The sequence below is a fragment of the Lathamus discolor genome, chromosome 1, assembly GCF_037157495.1.
Source record: "Lathamus discolor isolate bLatDis1 chromosome 1, bLatDis1.hap1, whole genome shotgun sequence".
Classification (NCBI taxonomy): domain Eukaryota; kingdom Metazoa; phylum Chordata; class Aves; order Psittaciformes; family Psittacidae; genus Lathamus; species Lathamus discolor.
Genome location: NC_088884.1, coordinates 37,044,412 through 37,062,125, shown reverse-complemented (window position 1 = coordinate 37,062,125; position 17,714 = coordinate 37,044,412).

The following is a 17,714-nucleotide window of genomic DNA, read 5'->3' as shown; positions in this document are numbered from 1 at the left end:
TGAAGAAACAACCACAATCTGATTAGTATTTCACAGCTGTGGTATGCAACTGTGGCCTCAGAACTAAGTTTAGATGCTGGGCTGTACCAGAAGAGAGATGACCTCTCATTTTGCTCTGGAAAAACACATCCGTGGGAAGCTACATCTTTGGAAAAGCACATCCATGTACAAAAAGACTGTCAGGGAGTGTGTTGGAGGTGGAGTGTGACACTGAGATACAGACACATGATTTGCAGTGTCAGGAGGAGCAGCAGATCCTGTAGAAAGAGCCTACAGTCTTCCCATAAGACACAAACTTGAATTCTGACCATCCCTTCATACTCAGGACTATACTCTCACCTGTGTAAGTCAGTTTGGTTCAAATTCTCCCTGTTTGGCTTAAGTTCTGCAGACTTACGGTAGTTGAAGGTCTATCCCACATTTCACCATGAAATTAAAATCTCAGCCAGGAAAACCTTCTCTTGTCCTGATTTTACAATCAGGAGCTCCTCTCTAGGCTCAGTGGTCACCCAGTGTGCAGTAAACTTTTCCTAGGTTCCAGTGAGACAGGGCAGAAGACCACAGGACCACTGAAATCCTGGTGCTCTAAGATGGGCTCTTGATGTCATTTCAGTATTTAGTTGATCTTTGTGTTTTCTTCACTGTTACGAGCTCAGCAACAAATGAGATAAAACGTCAGCATGGACAAGCCAAAGGGACAAGACCAAGATGCAGCTATAGAAAATACATTTGCAACCTCACCAAGATCCACAGCCATGTTTGCAATGAAGGGAAGGGTACCGTCCTTATTTTGAAGGTTTTCTGGGTTTTGGTATATACTGAGGTTCTCACTTATGCCATACCTCAGTCTTTCTCAGCTCATTTCTCAGCTCCTTTGCTCTTAGGCACTAACCCTTAGCAGAGCCAGGGCTCCAATGGGCATCATCAGGCTATGGGCAGCTCTTTCACAGTCAAGAGCTTTGCATGAGTGATAGCTGTTGAAGCAGAGCATGTGCAGGTGCCCGACTTCAAAGACCATCCAACCTGAGCAAGGATAGATGCCCTGTGGTTTAGGGCCCTCATGGGCAGGTGGTGCTGAGAGGAGACATTCTGCACAGCACTTGTTTCCTTGCAGCGGACACAGTCCTACCCTTTGTCTGGTTATGCCTGCACAGAATTTCATCCTTAAAGCAAAGCCTATTCCCAAGTTTATCTGTGCATCCACAAAACCATATTTTCAGGTATGATTTTCTGAGGATCCATTTGGGGAATTCATGAGGAGAGAACAAGGACCTGCGCTGCCCCAGCACAATCCCAGGACACTGTAAACTGCCACAGGGACAAAGGGGACACGCTGTTCCTGTTGTGTTACTCTTTGTCCCACCTCTGGACAGCCCTCAGGGAAAAGGTCCACCTTCACCACTGTGAGTGTGCCCTGCCCAGCACATCTGAGTCCCTGTTTTGGTGGGGCCTCTCAACAATGCTGAATTACCGTGATGATAACCATTTCTTATAGCTGTGGGGGTGGGCAAGAAGGACCATCTGGATCAGCGCTGCAAGTATTCAACTGAGTATTTCCAGATTGTTTGGCATTTGGGCTCTCTGGATTACTCTGGAATAAATTCCTGACTTCCAAACTCTGTTTACTTATCCTGAATTCAAAAGTTTCCTTTTTTTTTTTTTTTTTTATCCTTGCAGTTTTTCATTTTATACTTGAAATACTCTGATAAAGTTGTGGTCAATTAATGGTTCATTTACCTTCTTTATAAAAGTGTTTTCTATAAGGAAACTAATAATAATAATAACAGAACTGAGAGGCAATTTGGTGTTCCCATCAAACTCACGAGCTTTGTGCTTTCTTTGGCACCACGTAGGCTTTTGTATGTTTTTCATTTTCTTTCTTTAGGGCAGAAGGAAGAGCTATGTTCACATCCATGCCTCAGCTTCCAGTCTAGCAGTGACCAGAAATGCATAATACATTTCAAACACATACTTTCTGCTAGATGCCAGCTAGGCAGGTACCCTCCATACTGGAAAGTCACAGATCACAGTTGTAGCAGAGCTCAAAGTAGCATCTGAAGTGTAACTTTCTCTCCCAGTCTCTGATCAGCCACAGCTCAGCATGGCACCTAAGTGAAGGTCAGTACGGGTTTATTGTGATTAACTTTGGTGGCACAGTTTTTCCCCATGATGGATCAGGGATCTTAGGTGCTGTGCTGAGCTGCAGTGAATCAGATACTGGGATGGAAAGTGTAACTTTGGTGATGGGAGTTGATGGATATACTCCTCAACAGATAGAACACAGGTATGCAATGGACACATACTAGAGTTGTAATATATGTAATACGATACAATGCCATTTACTAGTACAGTATATATTATACTGGATTGTACTATTATAATGTCTCTGTCAGACCAAAGCATAGGGACAACATGGCATAAACTGAAGATTTGGGACTAGGCTACTATGTCTTTTCGGTACTCACACAGTAGGATTTTGTCATGTATTTCAAGTGTGGAAAGAAGAAAGACAACAAGATTTCAGGTACTTTTTGGTCACAATATTTAGAGAGGGAATTCAGCTATGATCAGGCTAGGACTGAATTCTTAAGACAGTGTTTAACTTCACTGTCACCAAACATGTCAACACCAGAGTCCACTGCTGAATCAACTTGGTCGTGGGCTTCACCAGTCCAGGGCAACATTTACCAAGCCTTTGCTAACAAATCCAGATAGTGTACAGGTTAGTTAAACATCCCAGGGAACAAAAGAGGAATTCAGATTTTCCTTTAAACCTTCGCCCTCTGTTTTCCTTCTTTTTTTCCATGGAGAAAATGACCATCTGTGCAAATATGTGTTGATAAAGTCAGTAGTCTACATGCTCTTCTGAAGGACAACTTGCCACAACGCTGCTAGAGCATCATTTGGGGTAGAGAAGTCACCTTATGCAGCAGGTGACACATGTTTGAGTTTACCAATGGTTCACATTAAATCTATGGACAGATCCAACTATTCCGCAATTCCACTGGAAGAAAGACAAACACCTTCAAGCTGGGGTTAAGAAGGATATGTTAGCAGGACACTGGGGGGCTTTACTTACCTGTGCAAAGAAGGTGGTGACAGATGGTGAGATGACTTAGCTCCGAATGTGGCTGAAGAGATGGGCAAGGTCCTGACACTTGTGCTTGGAAGTCACCATGTCCAGGGCTATATACAGCTAGCACTTGGCATGGGAGGGCTGTTTTGCTGTGCACCCAAGCAGTGCTCACCAGCAGGCGGATGGATCTGTATTGGGCTGTGCCCATCACTACGAGGTTGGTTCTAATAAGAGGAGCTGGGGATGTCAATTGGCAAGTATTTAATTCTTTAAGTTCTCCTGTGGCAATTTTAATACAGTAATTCTGTTTAGCATCCACCTCATAACTTGTTTTGATTATCTATGGCCTTATGGTGGTGATTTAAACCTACTGATTTATTGATTCAGTCTTCATTTGGTCCTGAAGTGGGTCATTGCATTGTTCTATCTTTAATTGCTTTAATGAAAGTCTAGCAAATTAGGCTGGTAATATGATTGCTTAGAGGGATTTTTGCCTGCTCGTGCTTCTTAATGAAATCCACAAAAAGTGAAAAGGGAATGAGCTTATCCTACTGAATTGCCACTCGTATCATGGAGTCTGACTGAAACTCAGAAAATCAACCCGCAGTGTCTTGTTCTTCCTCCAGATACATGGCTCACAGAAAGAAAACTTAGCACATCAGAAAACAGAAAAAGAATGGATGGAAGAAAATAGCAAACTGCGAAACTAAAACCTGGGTTCCAGTTCCTGCCTTTGATGTTTCCTTTCACTTTGCATGCAAGTAATTTAGGAGACAACCTAAAAACCTACTTAGATCCCAAAAATAAACTTCAGCCCAATGCTACAGCACGCCCTGGGAATCCCTCCTGCTCGGTAGCCCGAATCTCTGTGGGTTTTTAGGTGTTTTATCATGTCACAAAAAAGTTTGTAACTCTTCTTTCCCTGCCGCCTGGTGCCCAGATGAACATTCTGGGCAGAGGACTCAGCAGTACCTGTGAAAAGGGTCATTTTCTCCCTCCTGTCTTCCATGACATCCTGCCTGTTGCCTGCACAGGTCCTTGCAACCTCTTTCCCCACTGGATTTCCAGCAAGGCTGCTGCATCTGCAATGCATTTCCTACCCACTGGGCTAATGAGCTGTGTGTTGCCAAAGCAGCCTGTAACTTCTTAATGTCCCCCTGGTTTATGGCTGGAAATACGCTGCTTCCTCCCACTCTTTGCTCATCAGTGAAGACCGTACATTGCGTCTCACCCTGGCTCCTGCTGCAGAGAAACTATCACTACCTATCAGGAGTGCAGAGCCCCCTGCCAGCCCTGCTTGTACACCCCGAAGCCTATTTCTATAAAGAGCACAAAGAATCTGTTTTGAAACCAAAGAAGATCTGCAGTCAATTAAAAATGAGAAATAAGCATACAGTAGATGAGGAATACAAAGTTCAGATCAGCTTTATTCCCAGCGTGACAATGCATTCTATTTTATCCCTTTAGTGGAACAGGGATTTTTGTCTCTGCATGGGCTGTAATGATGGGGCTGGAAAGCTTCCACTGTCTTTAATTAAAACAGTGTGATTACTTTTTCTTCTCTCCAGCCCATTCAGCTCCTGAATCAGTACACAGAACAAGGTACTTGTCATGGCTGCTCTGAGTGCAGCCCTAACCTCGCTCCATTGACCAGGGCTGGATCTGGAACACTAATAGCCTGTCCCTAGGCTGCCCATAGCTCTAACTGTAGTGCCATGCAGTCTTAGCTGCCTTACTGCAAGTCAGCTGTCTGCATCTGACTTCACAATATGCACTTTAAGAAAGCTGCAGGTGGTTTAAAGAGACTCCTACCAGGCCAGACCCATCAGATCAGAAGGAGATACATTATATTTGCAAAGCCAACGCAGTGCACTGCCATTTAGTTTTGCCTGGAAAAAAAGTGGGCAAATTTCTTCAATAGCCATAGCTCATTTTGCAAGTTTGCAGGGTCTTTGCTGAGCTTATATTGTCAGAAAAAGGGAACTCCATGATTAATACAGTTCTTTTGTCCCTTGTAGTGTCGGGGTACCTTATTCTACAATATATGCAGATTACCACTGCCTATCGTATTAACCTGCAGTACCACAAAAAAGGCAAGTAAACTAAAAAAAACCAAACAACAATTTAAATCAGGATAGGCTATAGGCATTCACAAAACAATTACACATAGAGGTCCTCTTATCCCTGGCCCAGGAGATGAGGAAATGGGTTTATACCATGGTGCATATCTGAACGAAATACCTGCTATGCAGTTTGTTGTTGCTGTTCTTCAAAATCTCTTTCCCCGTTTACTTGGTTTATATACAGCTTTCGAATGGTTATTTTTTAATTTTAGTTTAGGGATGTAGAATTGAAAGAAATCTCTCCGCTCGTTCAATCTAACCCCCTGCTTTTACAAGCCCTTTCATATGATTTGTGATAAATTGAGATGGGCAGATGCCACGTTGTGAAGTTCAGCCATGCCACGTGCAAGGTCCTACAGCTGGGTCGGGGCAATCCCAGGCGCAGCTACAGCGCCCCCGACCCCTGCAGCCCTGGGAACCTGGAGCAAGTGGAAACCCCTTGTCTGCCAGCGCCGCGTGCGCTCACAGCAAATACGAAGAGAGACTGGATGCAGAAAGCATAGAGAAATGTATTTTCTGAACAAGAAACAAAGAACACAACAGATCAGAACTCCTCTACTTAAAACTACAACTCTTCTACGAAAAAAACAATCTTCTGCCAAAAACCAACAATCTTCCGTGAAAAACCGCAACTCCTCCATAAACATCTTCCAACACCACAAAACCTCCATCTGGATCACCCCTGGAAGCAAGCAGCACAAGGTCATTTCAGTGAGGCTCCTGACGGGTCATTGTGTCTGCCACAGCGCTGGGACACCCTGGGAAGAGCGGGATTCTGCCGCGGGGCTCAGTCCTGGCTGGGGCTGGGAGCCGGGCTCTATGCGATCAGACTCGGCTCGCGTGGCCCCAGGGCAGCGCAGGGCAGCGCAGCGGTGGCGCTTGTGCTGCCAGGACGAGACCACCGGGCACCGTGTCCATGCAGCGGGGCTGTCGCACACAGCCCAAGCCCCAGCGTGGCAGCAGCCGAGCCAACCTCACTGCTGGCAGTGGAAGGGGGGCACGTGCTGCCTTACCACTCCTCAGTCCACCTCCATTTCCTCCATCTCCTCCAACTGCATATCAACGTCCATTGCCTCATCCGCCTTCATGTCAACTTCCATGTCCTCCTGCTGCAGCCCCCCTTGGGTCCTGCTGGCAGCCTCCTCCTCCAGCTCTCTCATTTGTTGGAACAGCCTAAGGCAAAAGCCAAGCAGAAGAGTGCATTGGTGCTGCCCTGGGCAGCAGAGCAGAGCTATGGGATGAGGGTCTGGGCACCCGGTCCCCTCTCGCAGCCCGGGCAGAGCCGTGGGGCGCTGGGGCCCCGGGCACGTCCCCAGCAGGAGCTGGAGGGAGGCCGGGGGCTCCTTGTCCAGCAGCACCCACCAGCTCTGACACGCTGGCACTTGCAGCTGGAGGAGCCTGCGCCTGGTTTTCTTGAGCACCTTGCGGGGCGGTAAGGGCTTGAGGACCTGCCGAGCAGAGAGGACAGGGGTGAGCGACCGTGCTCCCCGCCTGCGGGACCCGGGCACAGACCCGGCCCCGCGCCTGCCTCGGCACCCACGGGCTCCTTACTCTGCGGATGCAGCTCTTGATCTCCTCGCTCCCGCAAGGGCTGGGCTGGGCTGCCAGCAGGACAACTCTGCTCTTCCTGGAGGGCTGCATGGGGTACCAGGATAGGACCGTGGGTCAGGGAACAGGAGATCAGGGCAGGCAGCAGGTTAGAAGGGTTGAGAGCGGGGCAGAAAGGGTCACAGGGAGCACAGGAAAAGAGCAGGGGCAGGTGCGAGGGTCTCTCTGTTGTGGGTCTCACTGGTAACGGGCAGTTGCCGGTGGAACACCGGCTGCGACATCACAGCTCCGTGACACCAGAGTTCCGGAACGGCTGCGCAGAAGGGGATGAGGACGAGCCCTGAAGGGGCTGCAGCTTCATGGGGAACAAGGGGCAATCCTAACTTTACCTCTTGAGATGACTGAAATAAACTCTTGTGCTTAAATAGACCATAATCTGGTTGAATGCTGTGCTGGCTGGCCAATTCCACAGGGCCAGGGCCATCTCAATGGCACTGTCCCACAATCAGCTTGAGATCGATCTGAGCAGTGCTGACGTGCTGCAGTTGGGATGAAAAGTTATGTGTCAAAGTGTTTGACATTGTCCCACACAAGACCTTTGTCTCTAAATTGGAGAGACATCAGTTTGATAGGCGGTCCACTCAGTGGATAAAGAACTGGCTGGATGGCCGCACGCAAAGAGTTGTGGTCAATGGCTCAATGTCCGGCTGGAGACCAGTAACGAGTGGTGTCCCTCAGGGATCAGTGTTGGGACCGGTCTTGTTCAACGATTTTGTTGGTGACATGGGGGTTGGAACTGGATAATCTTAAGGTCCCTAACCCAGACCATTCTGTGATTCTATGATTCTATGAACCACTGCACTTAAATTGCCTGTCGTGAAGCACAGCTGTGAGCCTGACATTGAGCCATTGACTACAACTCTTTGCGTGCAGCCATCCAGCCAGTTCTTTATCCACCGAGTGGTCCATCCATCAAATTGATATCTCACCAATTGAGAGAGAAGGATGTCATGTGGGACAGTGTCAAACGCTTTGCACAAGTCGAGGTAGATGACATCAACTGCTCTACCCCTGTCCATCAGTTCTGTAGCCCCATCACAGAAGGCCACCAAATTGGTCAGGCAGGATTTCCCCTTAGTGAAGCCATGCTGGCTGTCACCCAAGCACCTTGTTGTTTTTCATGTGCCTTAGCATGCCTTCCAGGAGAATGTGCTCCAAGATTTTACCAGGCACAGAGGTGAGACTGACTGGTCTGTAATTCCCCGGGTCTTCCATTTTCCCCTTCTTGAAAACGGGGGTTATATTTCCCTTTTTCCAGTCATCGGGAGCTTCACCTGACTGCCATGATTTTTCAAATATGATGGACAGTGGCTTAGCAACTTCATTTGCCAGCTCCTTCAGGACCCGTGGATGGATTTCATCAGGTCCCATGAACTTGTGTACGTTCAGGTTCTTAAGATGGTCTCGAACCAGATCCTCTCCTACCGTGGGCCCAAGGTCTTCATTCTCACAGTCCCTGCGTCTGCCTTCCGAGACGTGGGTGGTGCAGTCAGAGCCTTTGCCAGGGAAGACCAAGGCAAAGAAGTCATTCAGAACCTCAGCCTTCTCCAAATCCAGGGTAGCCAGTTCTCCCGAGAGCTTCTGGAGAGGGCCCGCGTTGTCCCTAGTCTGTCTTTTATTCGCTACGTACCTATAGAATCCCTTCCTGTTATCCTTAACATCCCTAGCCAAGTTTAATTCTAACTGGGCCTTAGCTTTCCTAGCCTGGTCCCTAGCTTCCCAGACAACATCCCTGTAATCTTCCCAGGCTGCCTGTCCTTCCTTCCACCTTTTATAAGCCTCTTTTTTTCCTTCAAAGTTTCCTCAGCAGCTCCTTATCCATCCAAGGAGGTCTCCTGGCCCTCCTGCTGCACTTCCTTCTAGTTGGGATGCAGCACTCCTGAGCTTGTAGCAGGTGATCCTTGAATATCAACCAAGAGTCTTGGGCCCCCCTGCCCTCCAGGGCTATATCCAGTGGAACCTTACTAAGCAGGCTCCTGAAGAGGCCAAAGTCTGCTCTCTTGCAGTCCAGGGCAGTGAGCTTGCTGCACACTCTTCTCACTCTCCTGAGGATCTTGAACTCGACCATCTCATGATCGCTACAACCAAGGCTGCCCTGGACCATCACATTTCCAATGAGCTGTTCCCCATTGGTGAGCACAAGGTCGAGCATGGCACCTCTCCTTGTCGGCTCCTCTATTACTTGCAGAAGGAAGTTGTCTTCCACACAATCAAGGAACTTCCTGGATTGCTTGTGCTGGGCTGTACCATCGCTCCCACAGACATCAGGGTGGTTGAAGTCCCCCATGAGGACAAAGGCCCGCAAGTGTGAAGCTGTTCCTATCTGTAGAGTGCTTCATTCACAGAGTCATGCTTGGTGCAACCACGACCTAGTTGTAGGAAGCACATGGATTATTAGGATACCATCTCAAGCAACAGGGCTGTGAGCAAAAGCAGTTGATACTGCCATGCCTTCTTGTGCCACAGACACAAAAGAGAATAGGAGGTGGGGTTTTGAGTGAGGTGAGGTTTCCTGGCACAGAAAACAGCCTTGTTCCCTTAGATCTCAATGGAAATGAGACCAGGACCACTGTTTTTTTGACCAGACTCTCCATCTCAGAGCAATTCCAGGTCTGTGATGCTTTTTATCTCCACACACACAAATGTGTGGCCACAGGAAGGGCTTCCCTAGTGGTATAAGGATGCATCTACAAGCAATACTCTGGCAGAGACTTTTAGCAAGCAGCACCACTTGGACCATCATATTTCATTGTGTTTCTGAGCTATGGTACAATGCTCGGAATCCCATCAATCACAGAATCACAGAATCACAGAATCCCAAGGGTTGGAAGGGACCTAAAAAGATCATCTAGTCCAACCCCCCTGCAAGAGCAGGGTAACCTACAGTACATCACACAGGAACTTGTCCAGGCGGGCCTTGAATATCTCCAGTGTAGGAGACTCCACAACCCCCCTGGGCAACCTGTTCCAGTGCTCTGTCACTCTTACAGTAAAGAAGTTCTTCCTGATGTTAACGTGGAACTTCCTATGTTCCAGTTTACCAGTACTAGTGTGGTCCATAAGAATGGAACAGTGAACCTGGTTAAGAGGAAGACTTGGCTGAGTGTCTGCAGCTGAAGTACTCAACCATTCATTATAACCTGCCTGAATAGGGGTGGATTTTCCGCAGAAATAACAGACTTGACGGAAAAATATCCGCATCCGGCTCCAGCTCTTTGCTCCAAGGATGGAGATGGTAAAAAAATCAGCAAAAATATTTAGAGGAAAATAAAATGTTTTTTGGTTGCAGAGCGCCCCAGCAATCACTGACAGTTTGGAAACAACTTTTTCCGTGCACAGAGGCAGAGAACGGCACCAGCATAGAAACTTTCAACCTGAACAGTGTAAATACAGCTACTGGAAGTGGTGTAAAATCACAGCTGTCCCACTCTCCTGGCAAACAGTTCTGCTTCCAGCTGCAATTATAGGATTCATTTCTTGAAGCAGGAATCAGCTTTTCATCTTCTGTTTGTAGAGAGCAAACTGAAGCCTTCATTTTGCGATGGAGAGGACGAATAGATTGTAATCCTAAAACAGAGCCTGAATCACCCACATATACACAAGAGAAGAGAGATTGAGTTATGAGATGTTTTCTTTTACTACCGAAAAGCTTTTCATTGCTGCCAGCTTCCAACATGCTGAACCTATTGGTGCATTGCAATTTCTAGCATCTCTGAAACAAGTAATATGAAGACAGCATGACCCATGATCTGTTTTCCTCCAGCAAAGGAAAGGACTTTGCTTTTCCTGGCATCAAGAAATGGGAAAAATAATTTATTGACAACAGTCTGTGACGTTTCTTCTTCCTTATCTCTCAAGGCCAAGTCTCCAGCTAGCAGGATATGTCAGAAGTAATCATAACAGAAATAGTAAAAAAGAAGAAACCCAAACAGTTGCCCTGTTCCCATGGAAATGCATGGGAGCAGCTCAAGGGAGCAGCTCTTTGTGATGCACTCATGCATTTGTCCTCAGACGGTGAGCAGAGATCAGGCATTCCATCCCATCCATCCCATCCATCGTCTGCCTGAGCTTCACTGGCATGGCAGATCAAATAAATCCCTTTTGCTTTGGAGGCTCTCTGCTTTTCTCTGGGCAGGGGAAGTGGAACAGAAATGTCATCTGAGACATAAATAAGTGGTTGGGACAACTTGCTGATCTGCACTTTCCTCCTCCCTTCTTAGCTGGTCCAGCCTTGTGTGCCTTGGTGAGGGTCCCTCTCTCCTCTTCACAAACTACCAGTGACCCCAAGGGATCATCTCTAACCATCAGACCCACTTTTTCCTCCTGGGTGAAGACGTGGGGCTGTGAATGTTAGAAGAAGTGTGGCCAGGTTGACAGAGGTGATTCTTCCCCTCTACTCAGATGTCCTGTCACCCCACCTCGTGCAGCTCTGGGCACCCAGTATAAGACATGGACCTGTTTGAGTGGGTCCAAAGGAGGGCCATAAAAATGATCAGGGGGATGGAGCATCTTCCCTGTGAGGACAGGCTGAACGAGTTGGGGTTGTTTAGCCTGGAGAAGAGAAGGCTCCAGGAAAACCTCCTAGCAGCCTTCCAGTATTTAAATAGGGCTTATATGAAATATGGGGGTGGACTGTTCATCAGGGAGTGTAGTGATAGGATGAGGGGTAATGGTTTTAAACTGAAAGAGGGTAGATTTAGATTAGATATTAGGAACAAATTCTTCCCTGTGAGGGTGCTGAGGCGCTGGCACAGAGTGCCCAGAGAAGCTGTGGCTGCCCCATCCCTGGCAGTGTTCAAGGCCGGGTTGGACACAGGGGCTTGGAGCAACCTGCTCTGGTGGAAAGGGTCCCTGCCCGTGGCAGGGGGTTGGAGCTGGATGAGCTTTAAGGTCTTTTCCAACCTAAACCATGCTGTGATTCTATGAATAACCTGAAATACTTTTCAATCAGGCTGCTGCTCCCTTCCTACTCTCTGAATTCATGGGACAGCCCACAAGCCCCCTTGTTGCTCTGTGGGAAGCCAATGAAACTTCTCTGATGGCCCAAGGCACCATACCCACGGAGCAGCTTTGCTTTACTGAGCAAACAGCAGGTCCAAGGCTGCAAGAGAGGCTGTGGGCAGAGAGCAAAATGCAGGCTCCAGCACTGACTCAGCTGAGCAGAGCCCTGGCGGAAGCAAACTTTCCCTCTGAAGCCTGTGGGATGTGTGCATGGGCAGAGGGAGCAGAGCTGGTGCCAGGGCAGATACTTACAAACGGCAGAGACTGGACTCGACTGGGCCCTGTAAAAATTGTGGCTTGCATTAAGGCCTATCTGCTGAAGTAAACAGGACTGGACAGGGAAAACGGAAGTGCCCAAACTCTGCTCTGCTCTGCACAGAGCTTGTTTCCTCTGCAAGGAAACACTGAGGAAAAGCAATGGGTTTCCAGCCTCTGCTTGTATGGGGAGCACTCCGAGAGCTGTTTGGGAAGACTGCAGGTGGTGGCTTCCCTGCCCAAGAGCTTGTCATCCTCTGTGCATGGCCACAGCAAAGGGATGACATCCCCATGGTTTCTGTCACTATGGATTCCCCAGTTTGCCTTCTCCCAGGCAGCCTGGGCCTATCAGAAGTGCCAAATTATGGCAGTATCCTGAAAGACCTGGGTTCTGTGTGGGGACTTTTAATAGCTGAGGGCTGTTGAAAGAGCTCTTGATGCTGAGGAGCAGAAGAGACCTCCCCGGTCTTTGCTCCAGCCAAGAGCACATTTGTCCCATTGCTTTTGTTCAGCTGGGTGTGATCCTGTCTGAAAAAGTGATCCAGATTTTGGCACCTAACACGGACCACTCTGGTTCATCCTCTGCAGGCTGCTGCATCCCTTCACTGATGTGCAGTTGGCATTTGGATACCAGAGCAGAGGGCAAAAGTTGAGGATCCCTAAATTTTCTTGTGCAGGCCTGCTGTTGAAGTGCTGTACGAGTTAAGTGATTTACATGTGTTTTGGTGCCTTTGCTTCACTTAGAGTGGATCATGCAAAGCCTTGCTTGAAGCACTTGAAGTATTTTAAGGAGTCGAGGTAGTCAGTGGAAAGGTGAAGTATTCAGTTGCCTTTGTTCCCAGACTGTGATCTATGGGCTGCGCTTTGGCAGCTGGTGGCCCTCCAAAACCATGTGGTTTTGGGTTTCCTTTCAGCTGCCTTTCTTGCAGAAAAGATCCCAAGAGCCTGTAAGAGCCATTAGAAATGGAGAAAAGGAGCCAGGCCGCTTTGTGTGCTCTGGATGCTGGCAGCGACGGGTTGAGCTCACCTCTACTCTTCACCATGCTGCCAAACTGCCACCTGAAAGCAATGCCTTAAATCAGCAGCAAGCTTGCCTGGATTGCTCCCACCATAGAAGTGATCACTTATTCCTTGCTGTCCATGCTTGTGCTTTGCCTGGATCTAGAGCTGGAGCTATGCCACTCCTGGCCATGTGCTGATACAAAACACATGTAATGATAAAGGGGTCTTTGCCAAGGAATGCAGTGAGCCTGACCTTCCCCAGTGCTCTGCCAGTCTGGTTTTAAACCAAATACCTCCTCTTCCCTCAGTGAACTGTCACTGACACAGCTGAGCCCTCACCAGTGGTGGCCTTCGGGCTCTCTCATGCAGACCCTGGATGGACAGTGCACAGCAAATGACCCTCCTTTTACCAGGAGTCCCATATAGGCACTGTTGAGCACCTCTGTAAGACAAGTTCTGGCCCTATGAGGGCTCCAGCTCGTTTCTTTCCTGTTGCTACTCCTTATCTCACCTGGAGTATTGTGTGCAGTTCTGGTGTCCTCAACATAAAAAGGACATGGAACTGCTGGAACAAGTCCAGAGGAGGGCCACGAGGATGATCAGGGGACTGGAGCACCTCCCGTATGAAGACAGGCTGAGGAAGTTGGAGCTGTTCAGCCTGGAGAAGAGAAGGCTGCATGGAGACCTCATAGCAGCCTTCCAGTATCTGAAGGGGGCCTATAGGGATGCTGGGGAGGGACTCTTCGTCAGGGACTGTAGTGACAGGACAAGGGGTAATGGGTTCAAACTGAAACAGGAGAAGTTCAGGTCAGATGTAAGGAGGAAGTTCTTTCCTGTTAGGGTGGTGAGGCACTGGAATCGGTTGCCCAGGGAAGCTGTGAGTGCTCCATCCCTGGCGATGTTCAAGGCCAGATTGGACAGAGCCTTGTGTTGGATGGTTTAGTGTGAGGTGTCCCTGCCCATGGCAGGGGGATTGGAACTGGATGATCTTAAGGTCCTTTCCAACCCGAACTATTCTATGATTCTATGATCTCCTTTCTGAGCTCATTCGAGCACCCTTGTCCTTATGGCACCTCTCTGCAGGCACAGACCGTTGCCTTCCCCAGCATATGTCCCAGCCCCAGGGCACTGCAGAGGCCTCCTGGAGCTGGAGATACAATAAAAACCTGGGTTTATCTGCTCTGGCATGGGCTGTCTGTGCTGCCGTCTGTGCTGCCGTCTGTGGCAGCTTGGCTGTCCACTTGGAATGATGGCCCAGGACAGGCTCAGCTTCACTAAGGGCATTTGCTGTGGTTTTAGCCATGAAGCACTACAAAGCTTTGCTGAGCATGTGCGCATTGCAAAACCAAGACATTTCAAAGGCCTCCTGCTGGTTTCTGTTGGGGCAGGAAGGTGTAAGGATGGGAGCGGCCTTCTGCCAAATTTTGTCGTGACTCCGAAGTGGGAGCCTGCCAAAGAAAATATCTCTTCCTGGATTAAATTTAGTGCTGCAAAACAATTAAACAGTTATTCAGCACCACCACCTTGTTCTGAGAAATGGCTCCTTGTTTCTGGAAAACTGCAGTAAAAAGAAAAAAAGACACTATTCGTAGGCAGGTAACCAGAGTGGGAGATGCCATGGTGGACAATTAGCATTAACCAAAGCAGCAAGTGATTACTAGGACACTCTCATCAGAAGAAATCAGGCACCTTGAGAGTGGTGTGATGCCAGCAAGCCCATCCAATGGAAAACCAACCAAGTCATAGAATTATAGAATCATTTAGGTTGGAACAGACCTTTAAGATCATTGAGTCTAACCGTTCCCCAGCACTGCCAAGTCCACCACTAAACCATGTCCCCAAGCACCACATCTACACGTCTTTTAAATACCTCCAGGGATGGCGACTCCACCACTGCCCTGGGCAGCCTGTCCCAGTACCCCTGTGGTGAAGGCATTTTCCTCGTATCCAACATAAACCACAACTTGAGGCCGTTTCCTCTTGTCCCATCCCTTGTTCCCTGGGAGCAGAGCCCAGCCCCTCCTGGCTCCATCCTCCTCTCAGGCAGCTGTAGGGAGCGATCAGGTCCCCCCTGAGCCTTCTCTTCTCCAGACTGACCCCCCCAGGTCCCTCAGCCGTTCCCCATCACACTTGTGCTCCAGGCCCTGCACCAGCTCCGTTGCCCTTCTCTGGCCCCGCTCCAGCACCTCAATGTCTCTCTTGCAGTGAGGGCCCAGAGCTGAACACAGGATTCGAGGTGCGGCCTCACCAGTGCCCAGTGCAGGGGCACAATCACTGCCCTGGCCCTGCTGCCGCACTGGTGCTGATACAGGCCAGGACGCTGGGGGCTTCCTGGCTGCCTGGGCACAAGCTGCTCATGCTCAGCTCCATCAGTCAGCACCTGCAGGTCCCACCCAACTTGGTATCATCTACACCAAACCTTGACCTACCAAAAGGTGATTCCTCAGAAAGACAGCATCACTCCTGCCCCACTACCTCTGTGTTGTGCCTGCTTCCCCAGGCATTAGCTCCAGTGCCACTTGGGAAGTCCCTCTTGGGATGCCTTGGTCTGATTTCCTGCTGATACAGCCAGAGACACTGAGCCCTCCTATCCGTGCCACGTATGCTGGGACGTGCTGTGCTGCTCTCTGTGTTTGTTTTAGGGGATTAGAAACATGCCTAGAACCAAGTGCATGTTGGAAACGATGTTTCACACACAAAGCAGTCTGGTCTGGAGGAAAATAGCAATGTTTCTGTGATTAAATGAAAATAATTGGGGTTAAATGGGAAGGAAAATGAATTTTCCTTGCAATTATTTGGATTTATTATAAGAAAGAATGACATACCTTGTCAGTTTTATCTGCTCTCCACAATTAGTTTGGGGTCGTTTGTGTCATTAATGAGAGATTAGCTAGCCTGGTAAGAAGTTTTGAGTATTAGAACTGGGCTTTATTCATACAGCTTTGAACACCACTGTGCTCTTCTGGTCCAAAAACCCCTCCTGCTCAAACCCAAAGAGAGTAACATGGCTATTTCCTTAAATTATTGTTCAAACATATGGAAGTCATTCTTTTCTCAATGGTTTTGGTGTTAAGGAGCAGAGAAAGCTGCTAACATGGTTTGCTCTCCATAAATCCTGCTTTACTATATGGCTCTTCCTGAGCTACCCAGGTAGGGTTGTTAAATCAAAAGAGTGCTTGGGATTTAAAAGACAATTGTACAGTTTATTCGCTGTATAAGCAAATACTGATTTTCTGTTGTATTATTTATATATATACTATACAGTACTTTGCTCTATAAGCATCGACTTTCAAAAAACCCATCAAATCCTATTGTATAGTCTAAGGACAGAAGGTGCTTTTTTGGGTGCAGATGAGCATCTGAAGTATCCACTTCAGCTCTGGTGAGACACACAAACCTCGCAAAAGTTTAACCAGTGACTGAAGAAGCACAACAGAGGCATGTGGTGAAAAGAGGACAATCCCCAAATTTCCCCTCTCCTGTTTCACCTCTGTCATTCTCCTCCAGCCCAAAGTCCTGGAAAATACAGTTGCTTCTCATATGAAACTACTTTGGTTTTTTGGGTTTTCCTTGTTGCCTCTCACTATACATTTCCTATTAGTCACGTTTTTGATGCATGGAATAACAGCCCCCTACATCACAGAAGTAGGCATCCCTCGTACTTACCAGTGTAATTATGGTCTCTAGCCCTTTCCGAACAATTTGTACCACTTCAGCTCCATTTTGATTGCAGCTAAGTGTTGAGGCAACGTTTTCATTGAATACGAAGCAACCTCTTTGTCACCATGATACTAGATGAATTCAATTTATTGACTAATTTATCACTGATTGTGTACAATGATTTTCGCTGGCTGGTGCCAGCTCAGAGCATCTCCTTTTGTGTGAAAAGATAGGGCTGCTTTTATTTTCTCCCTTTAGTATCTTTTTACATTACCTACACTGCATTTCACTTGGTTTGGTTGTCAGTCACTCACCCAGCATCACACAGCTAAGTCTACTCTTTGCTACTGTTCAAACCTTTTTGCTCTCTGTCTTTGCAATTTATCACTATTCATTTTGCTCTTTCTCTTCTTCTTGTCATCCTCTGGATCCATCAGGAAAAACTGATTCGGCCATTGGAGCATCCCTGAATTCCTCCACAGTGAACACAGCTGCCGAAGCCCCTCTCCTTGCCTCTGGTTCTGGCTTTATCTGCTCTGGGAACCCCTAGCCCTAGCACTGGCCCTGCAGACATTCTGGCAGCCTTCAAGCTCCTGATGCGTTTGCAGAAGCAGATGTTATTGATTTGTACAGCATCTTTAACTTTTCATGGGAGGCTGCCACATTTGGTGTTGCTTCTAACCAATTGCTTTCCTCATCTATACACTTCTGATTTCTGTTGTTGTTGTTGTTGCTCCTTTTTATCCAGGATTATTTGATTTCTATGCCATCCTTTGCCAACCCATCCAGCTATGGCAACCTCCTCTGCACTTCTGCACCCCAGTCTCTCCCATGTAGCTCTTCAAAAGGAACATATTCCGTCATGCCTTTCACACTGACTTGGCAAATGGCATGAAATTTTGCCCTTTTAGTGGGATTCCAGATTAGCTGGTCCCTGAAGCTGATGCAGGGTGAGTCTAAACATTAGAGTATGTGTCAGGCCCTATGTG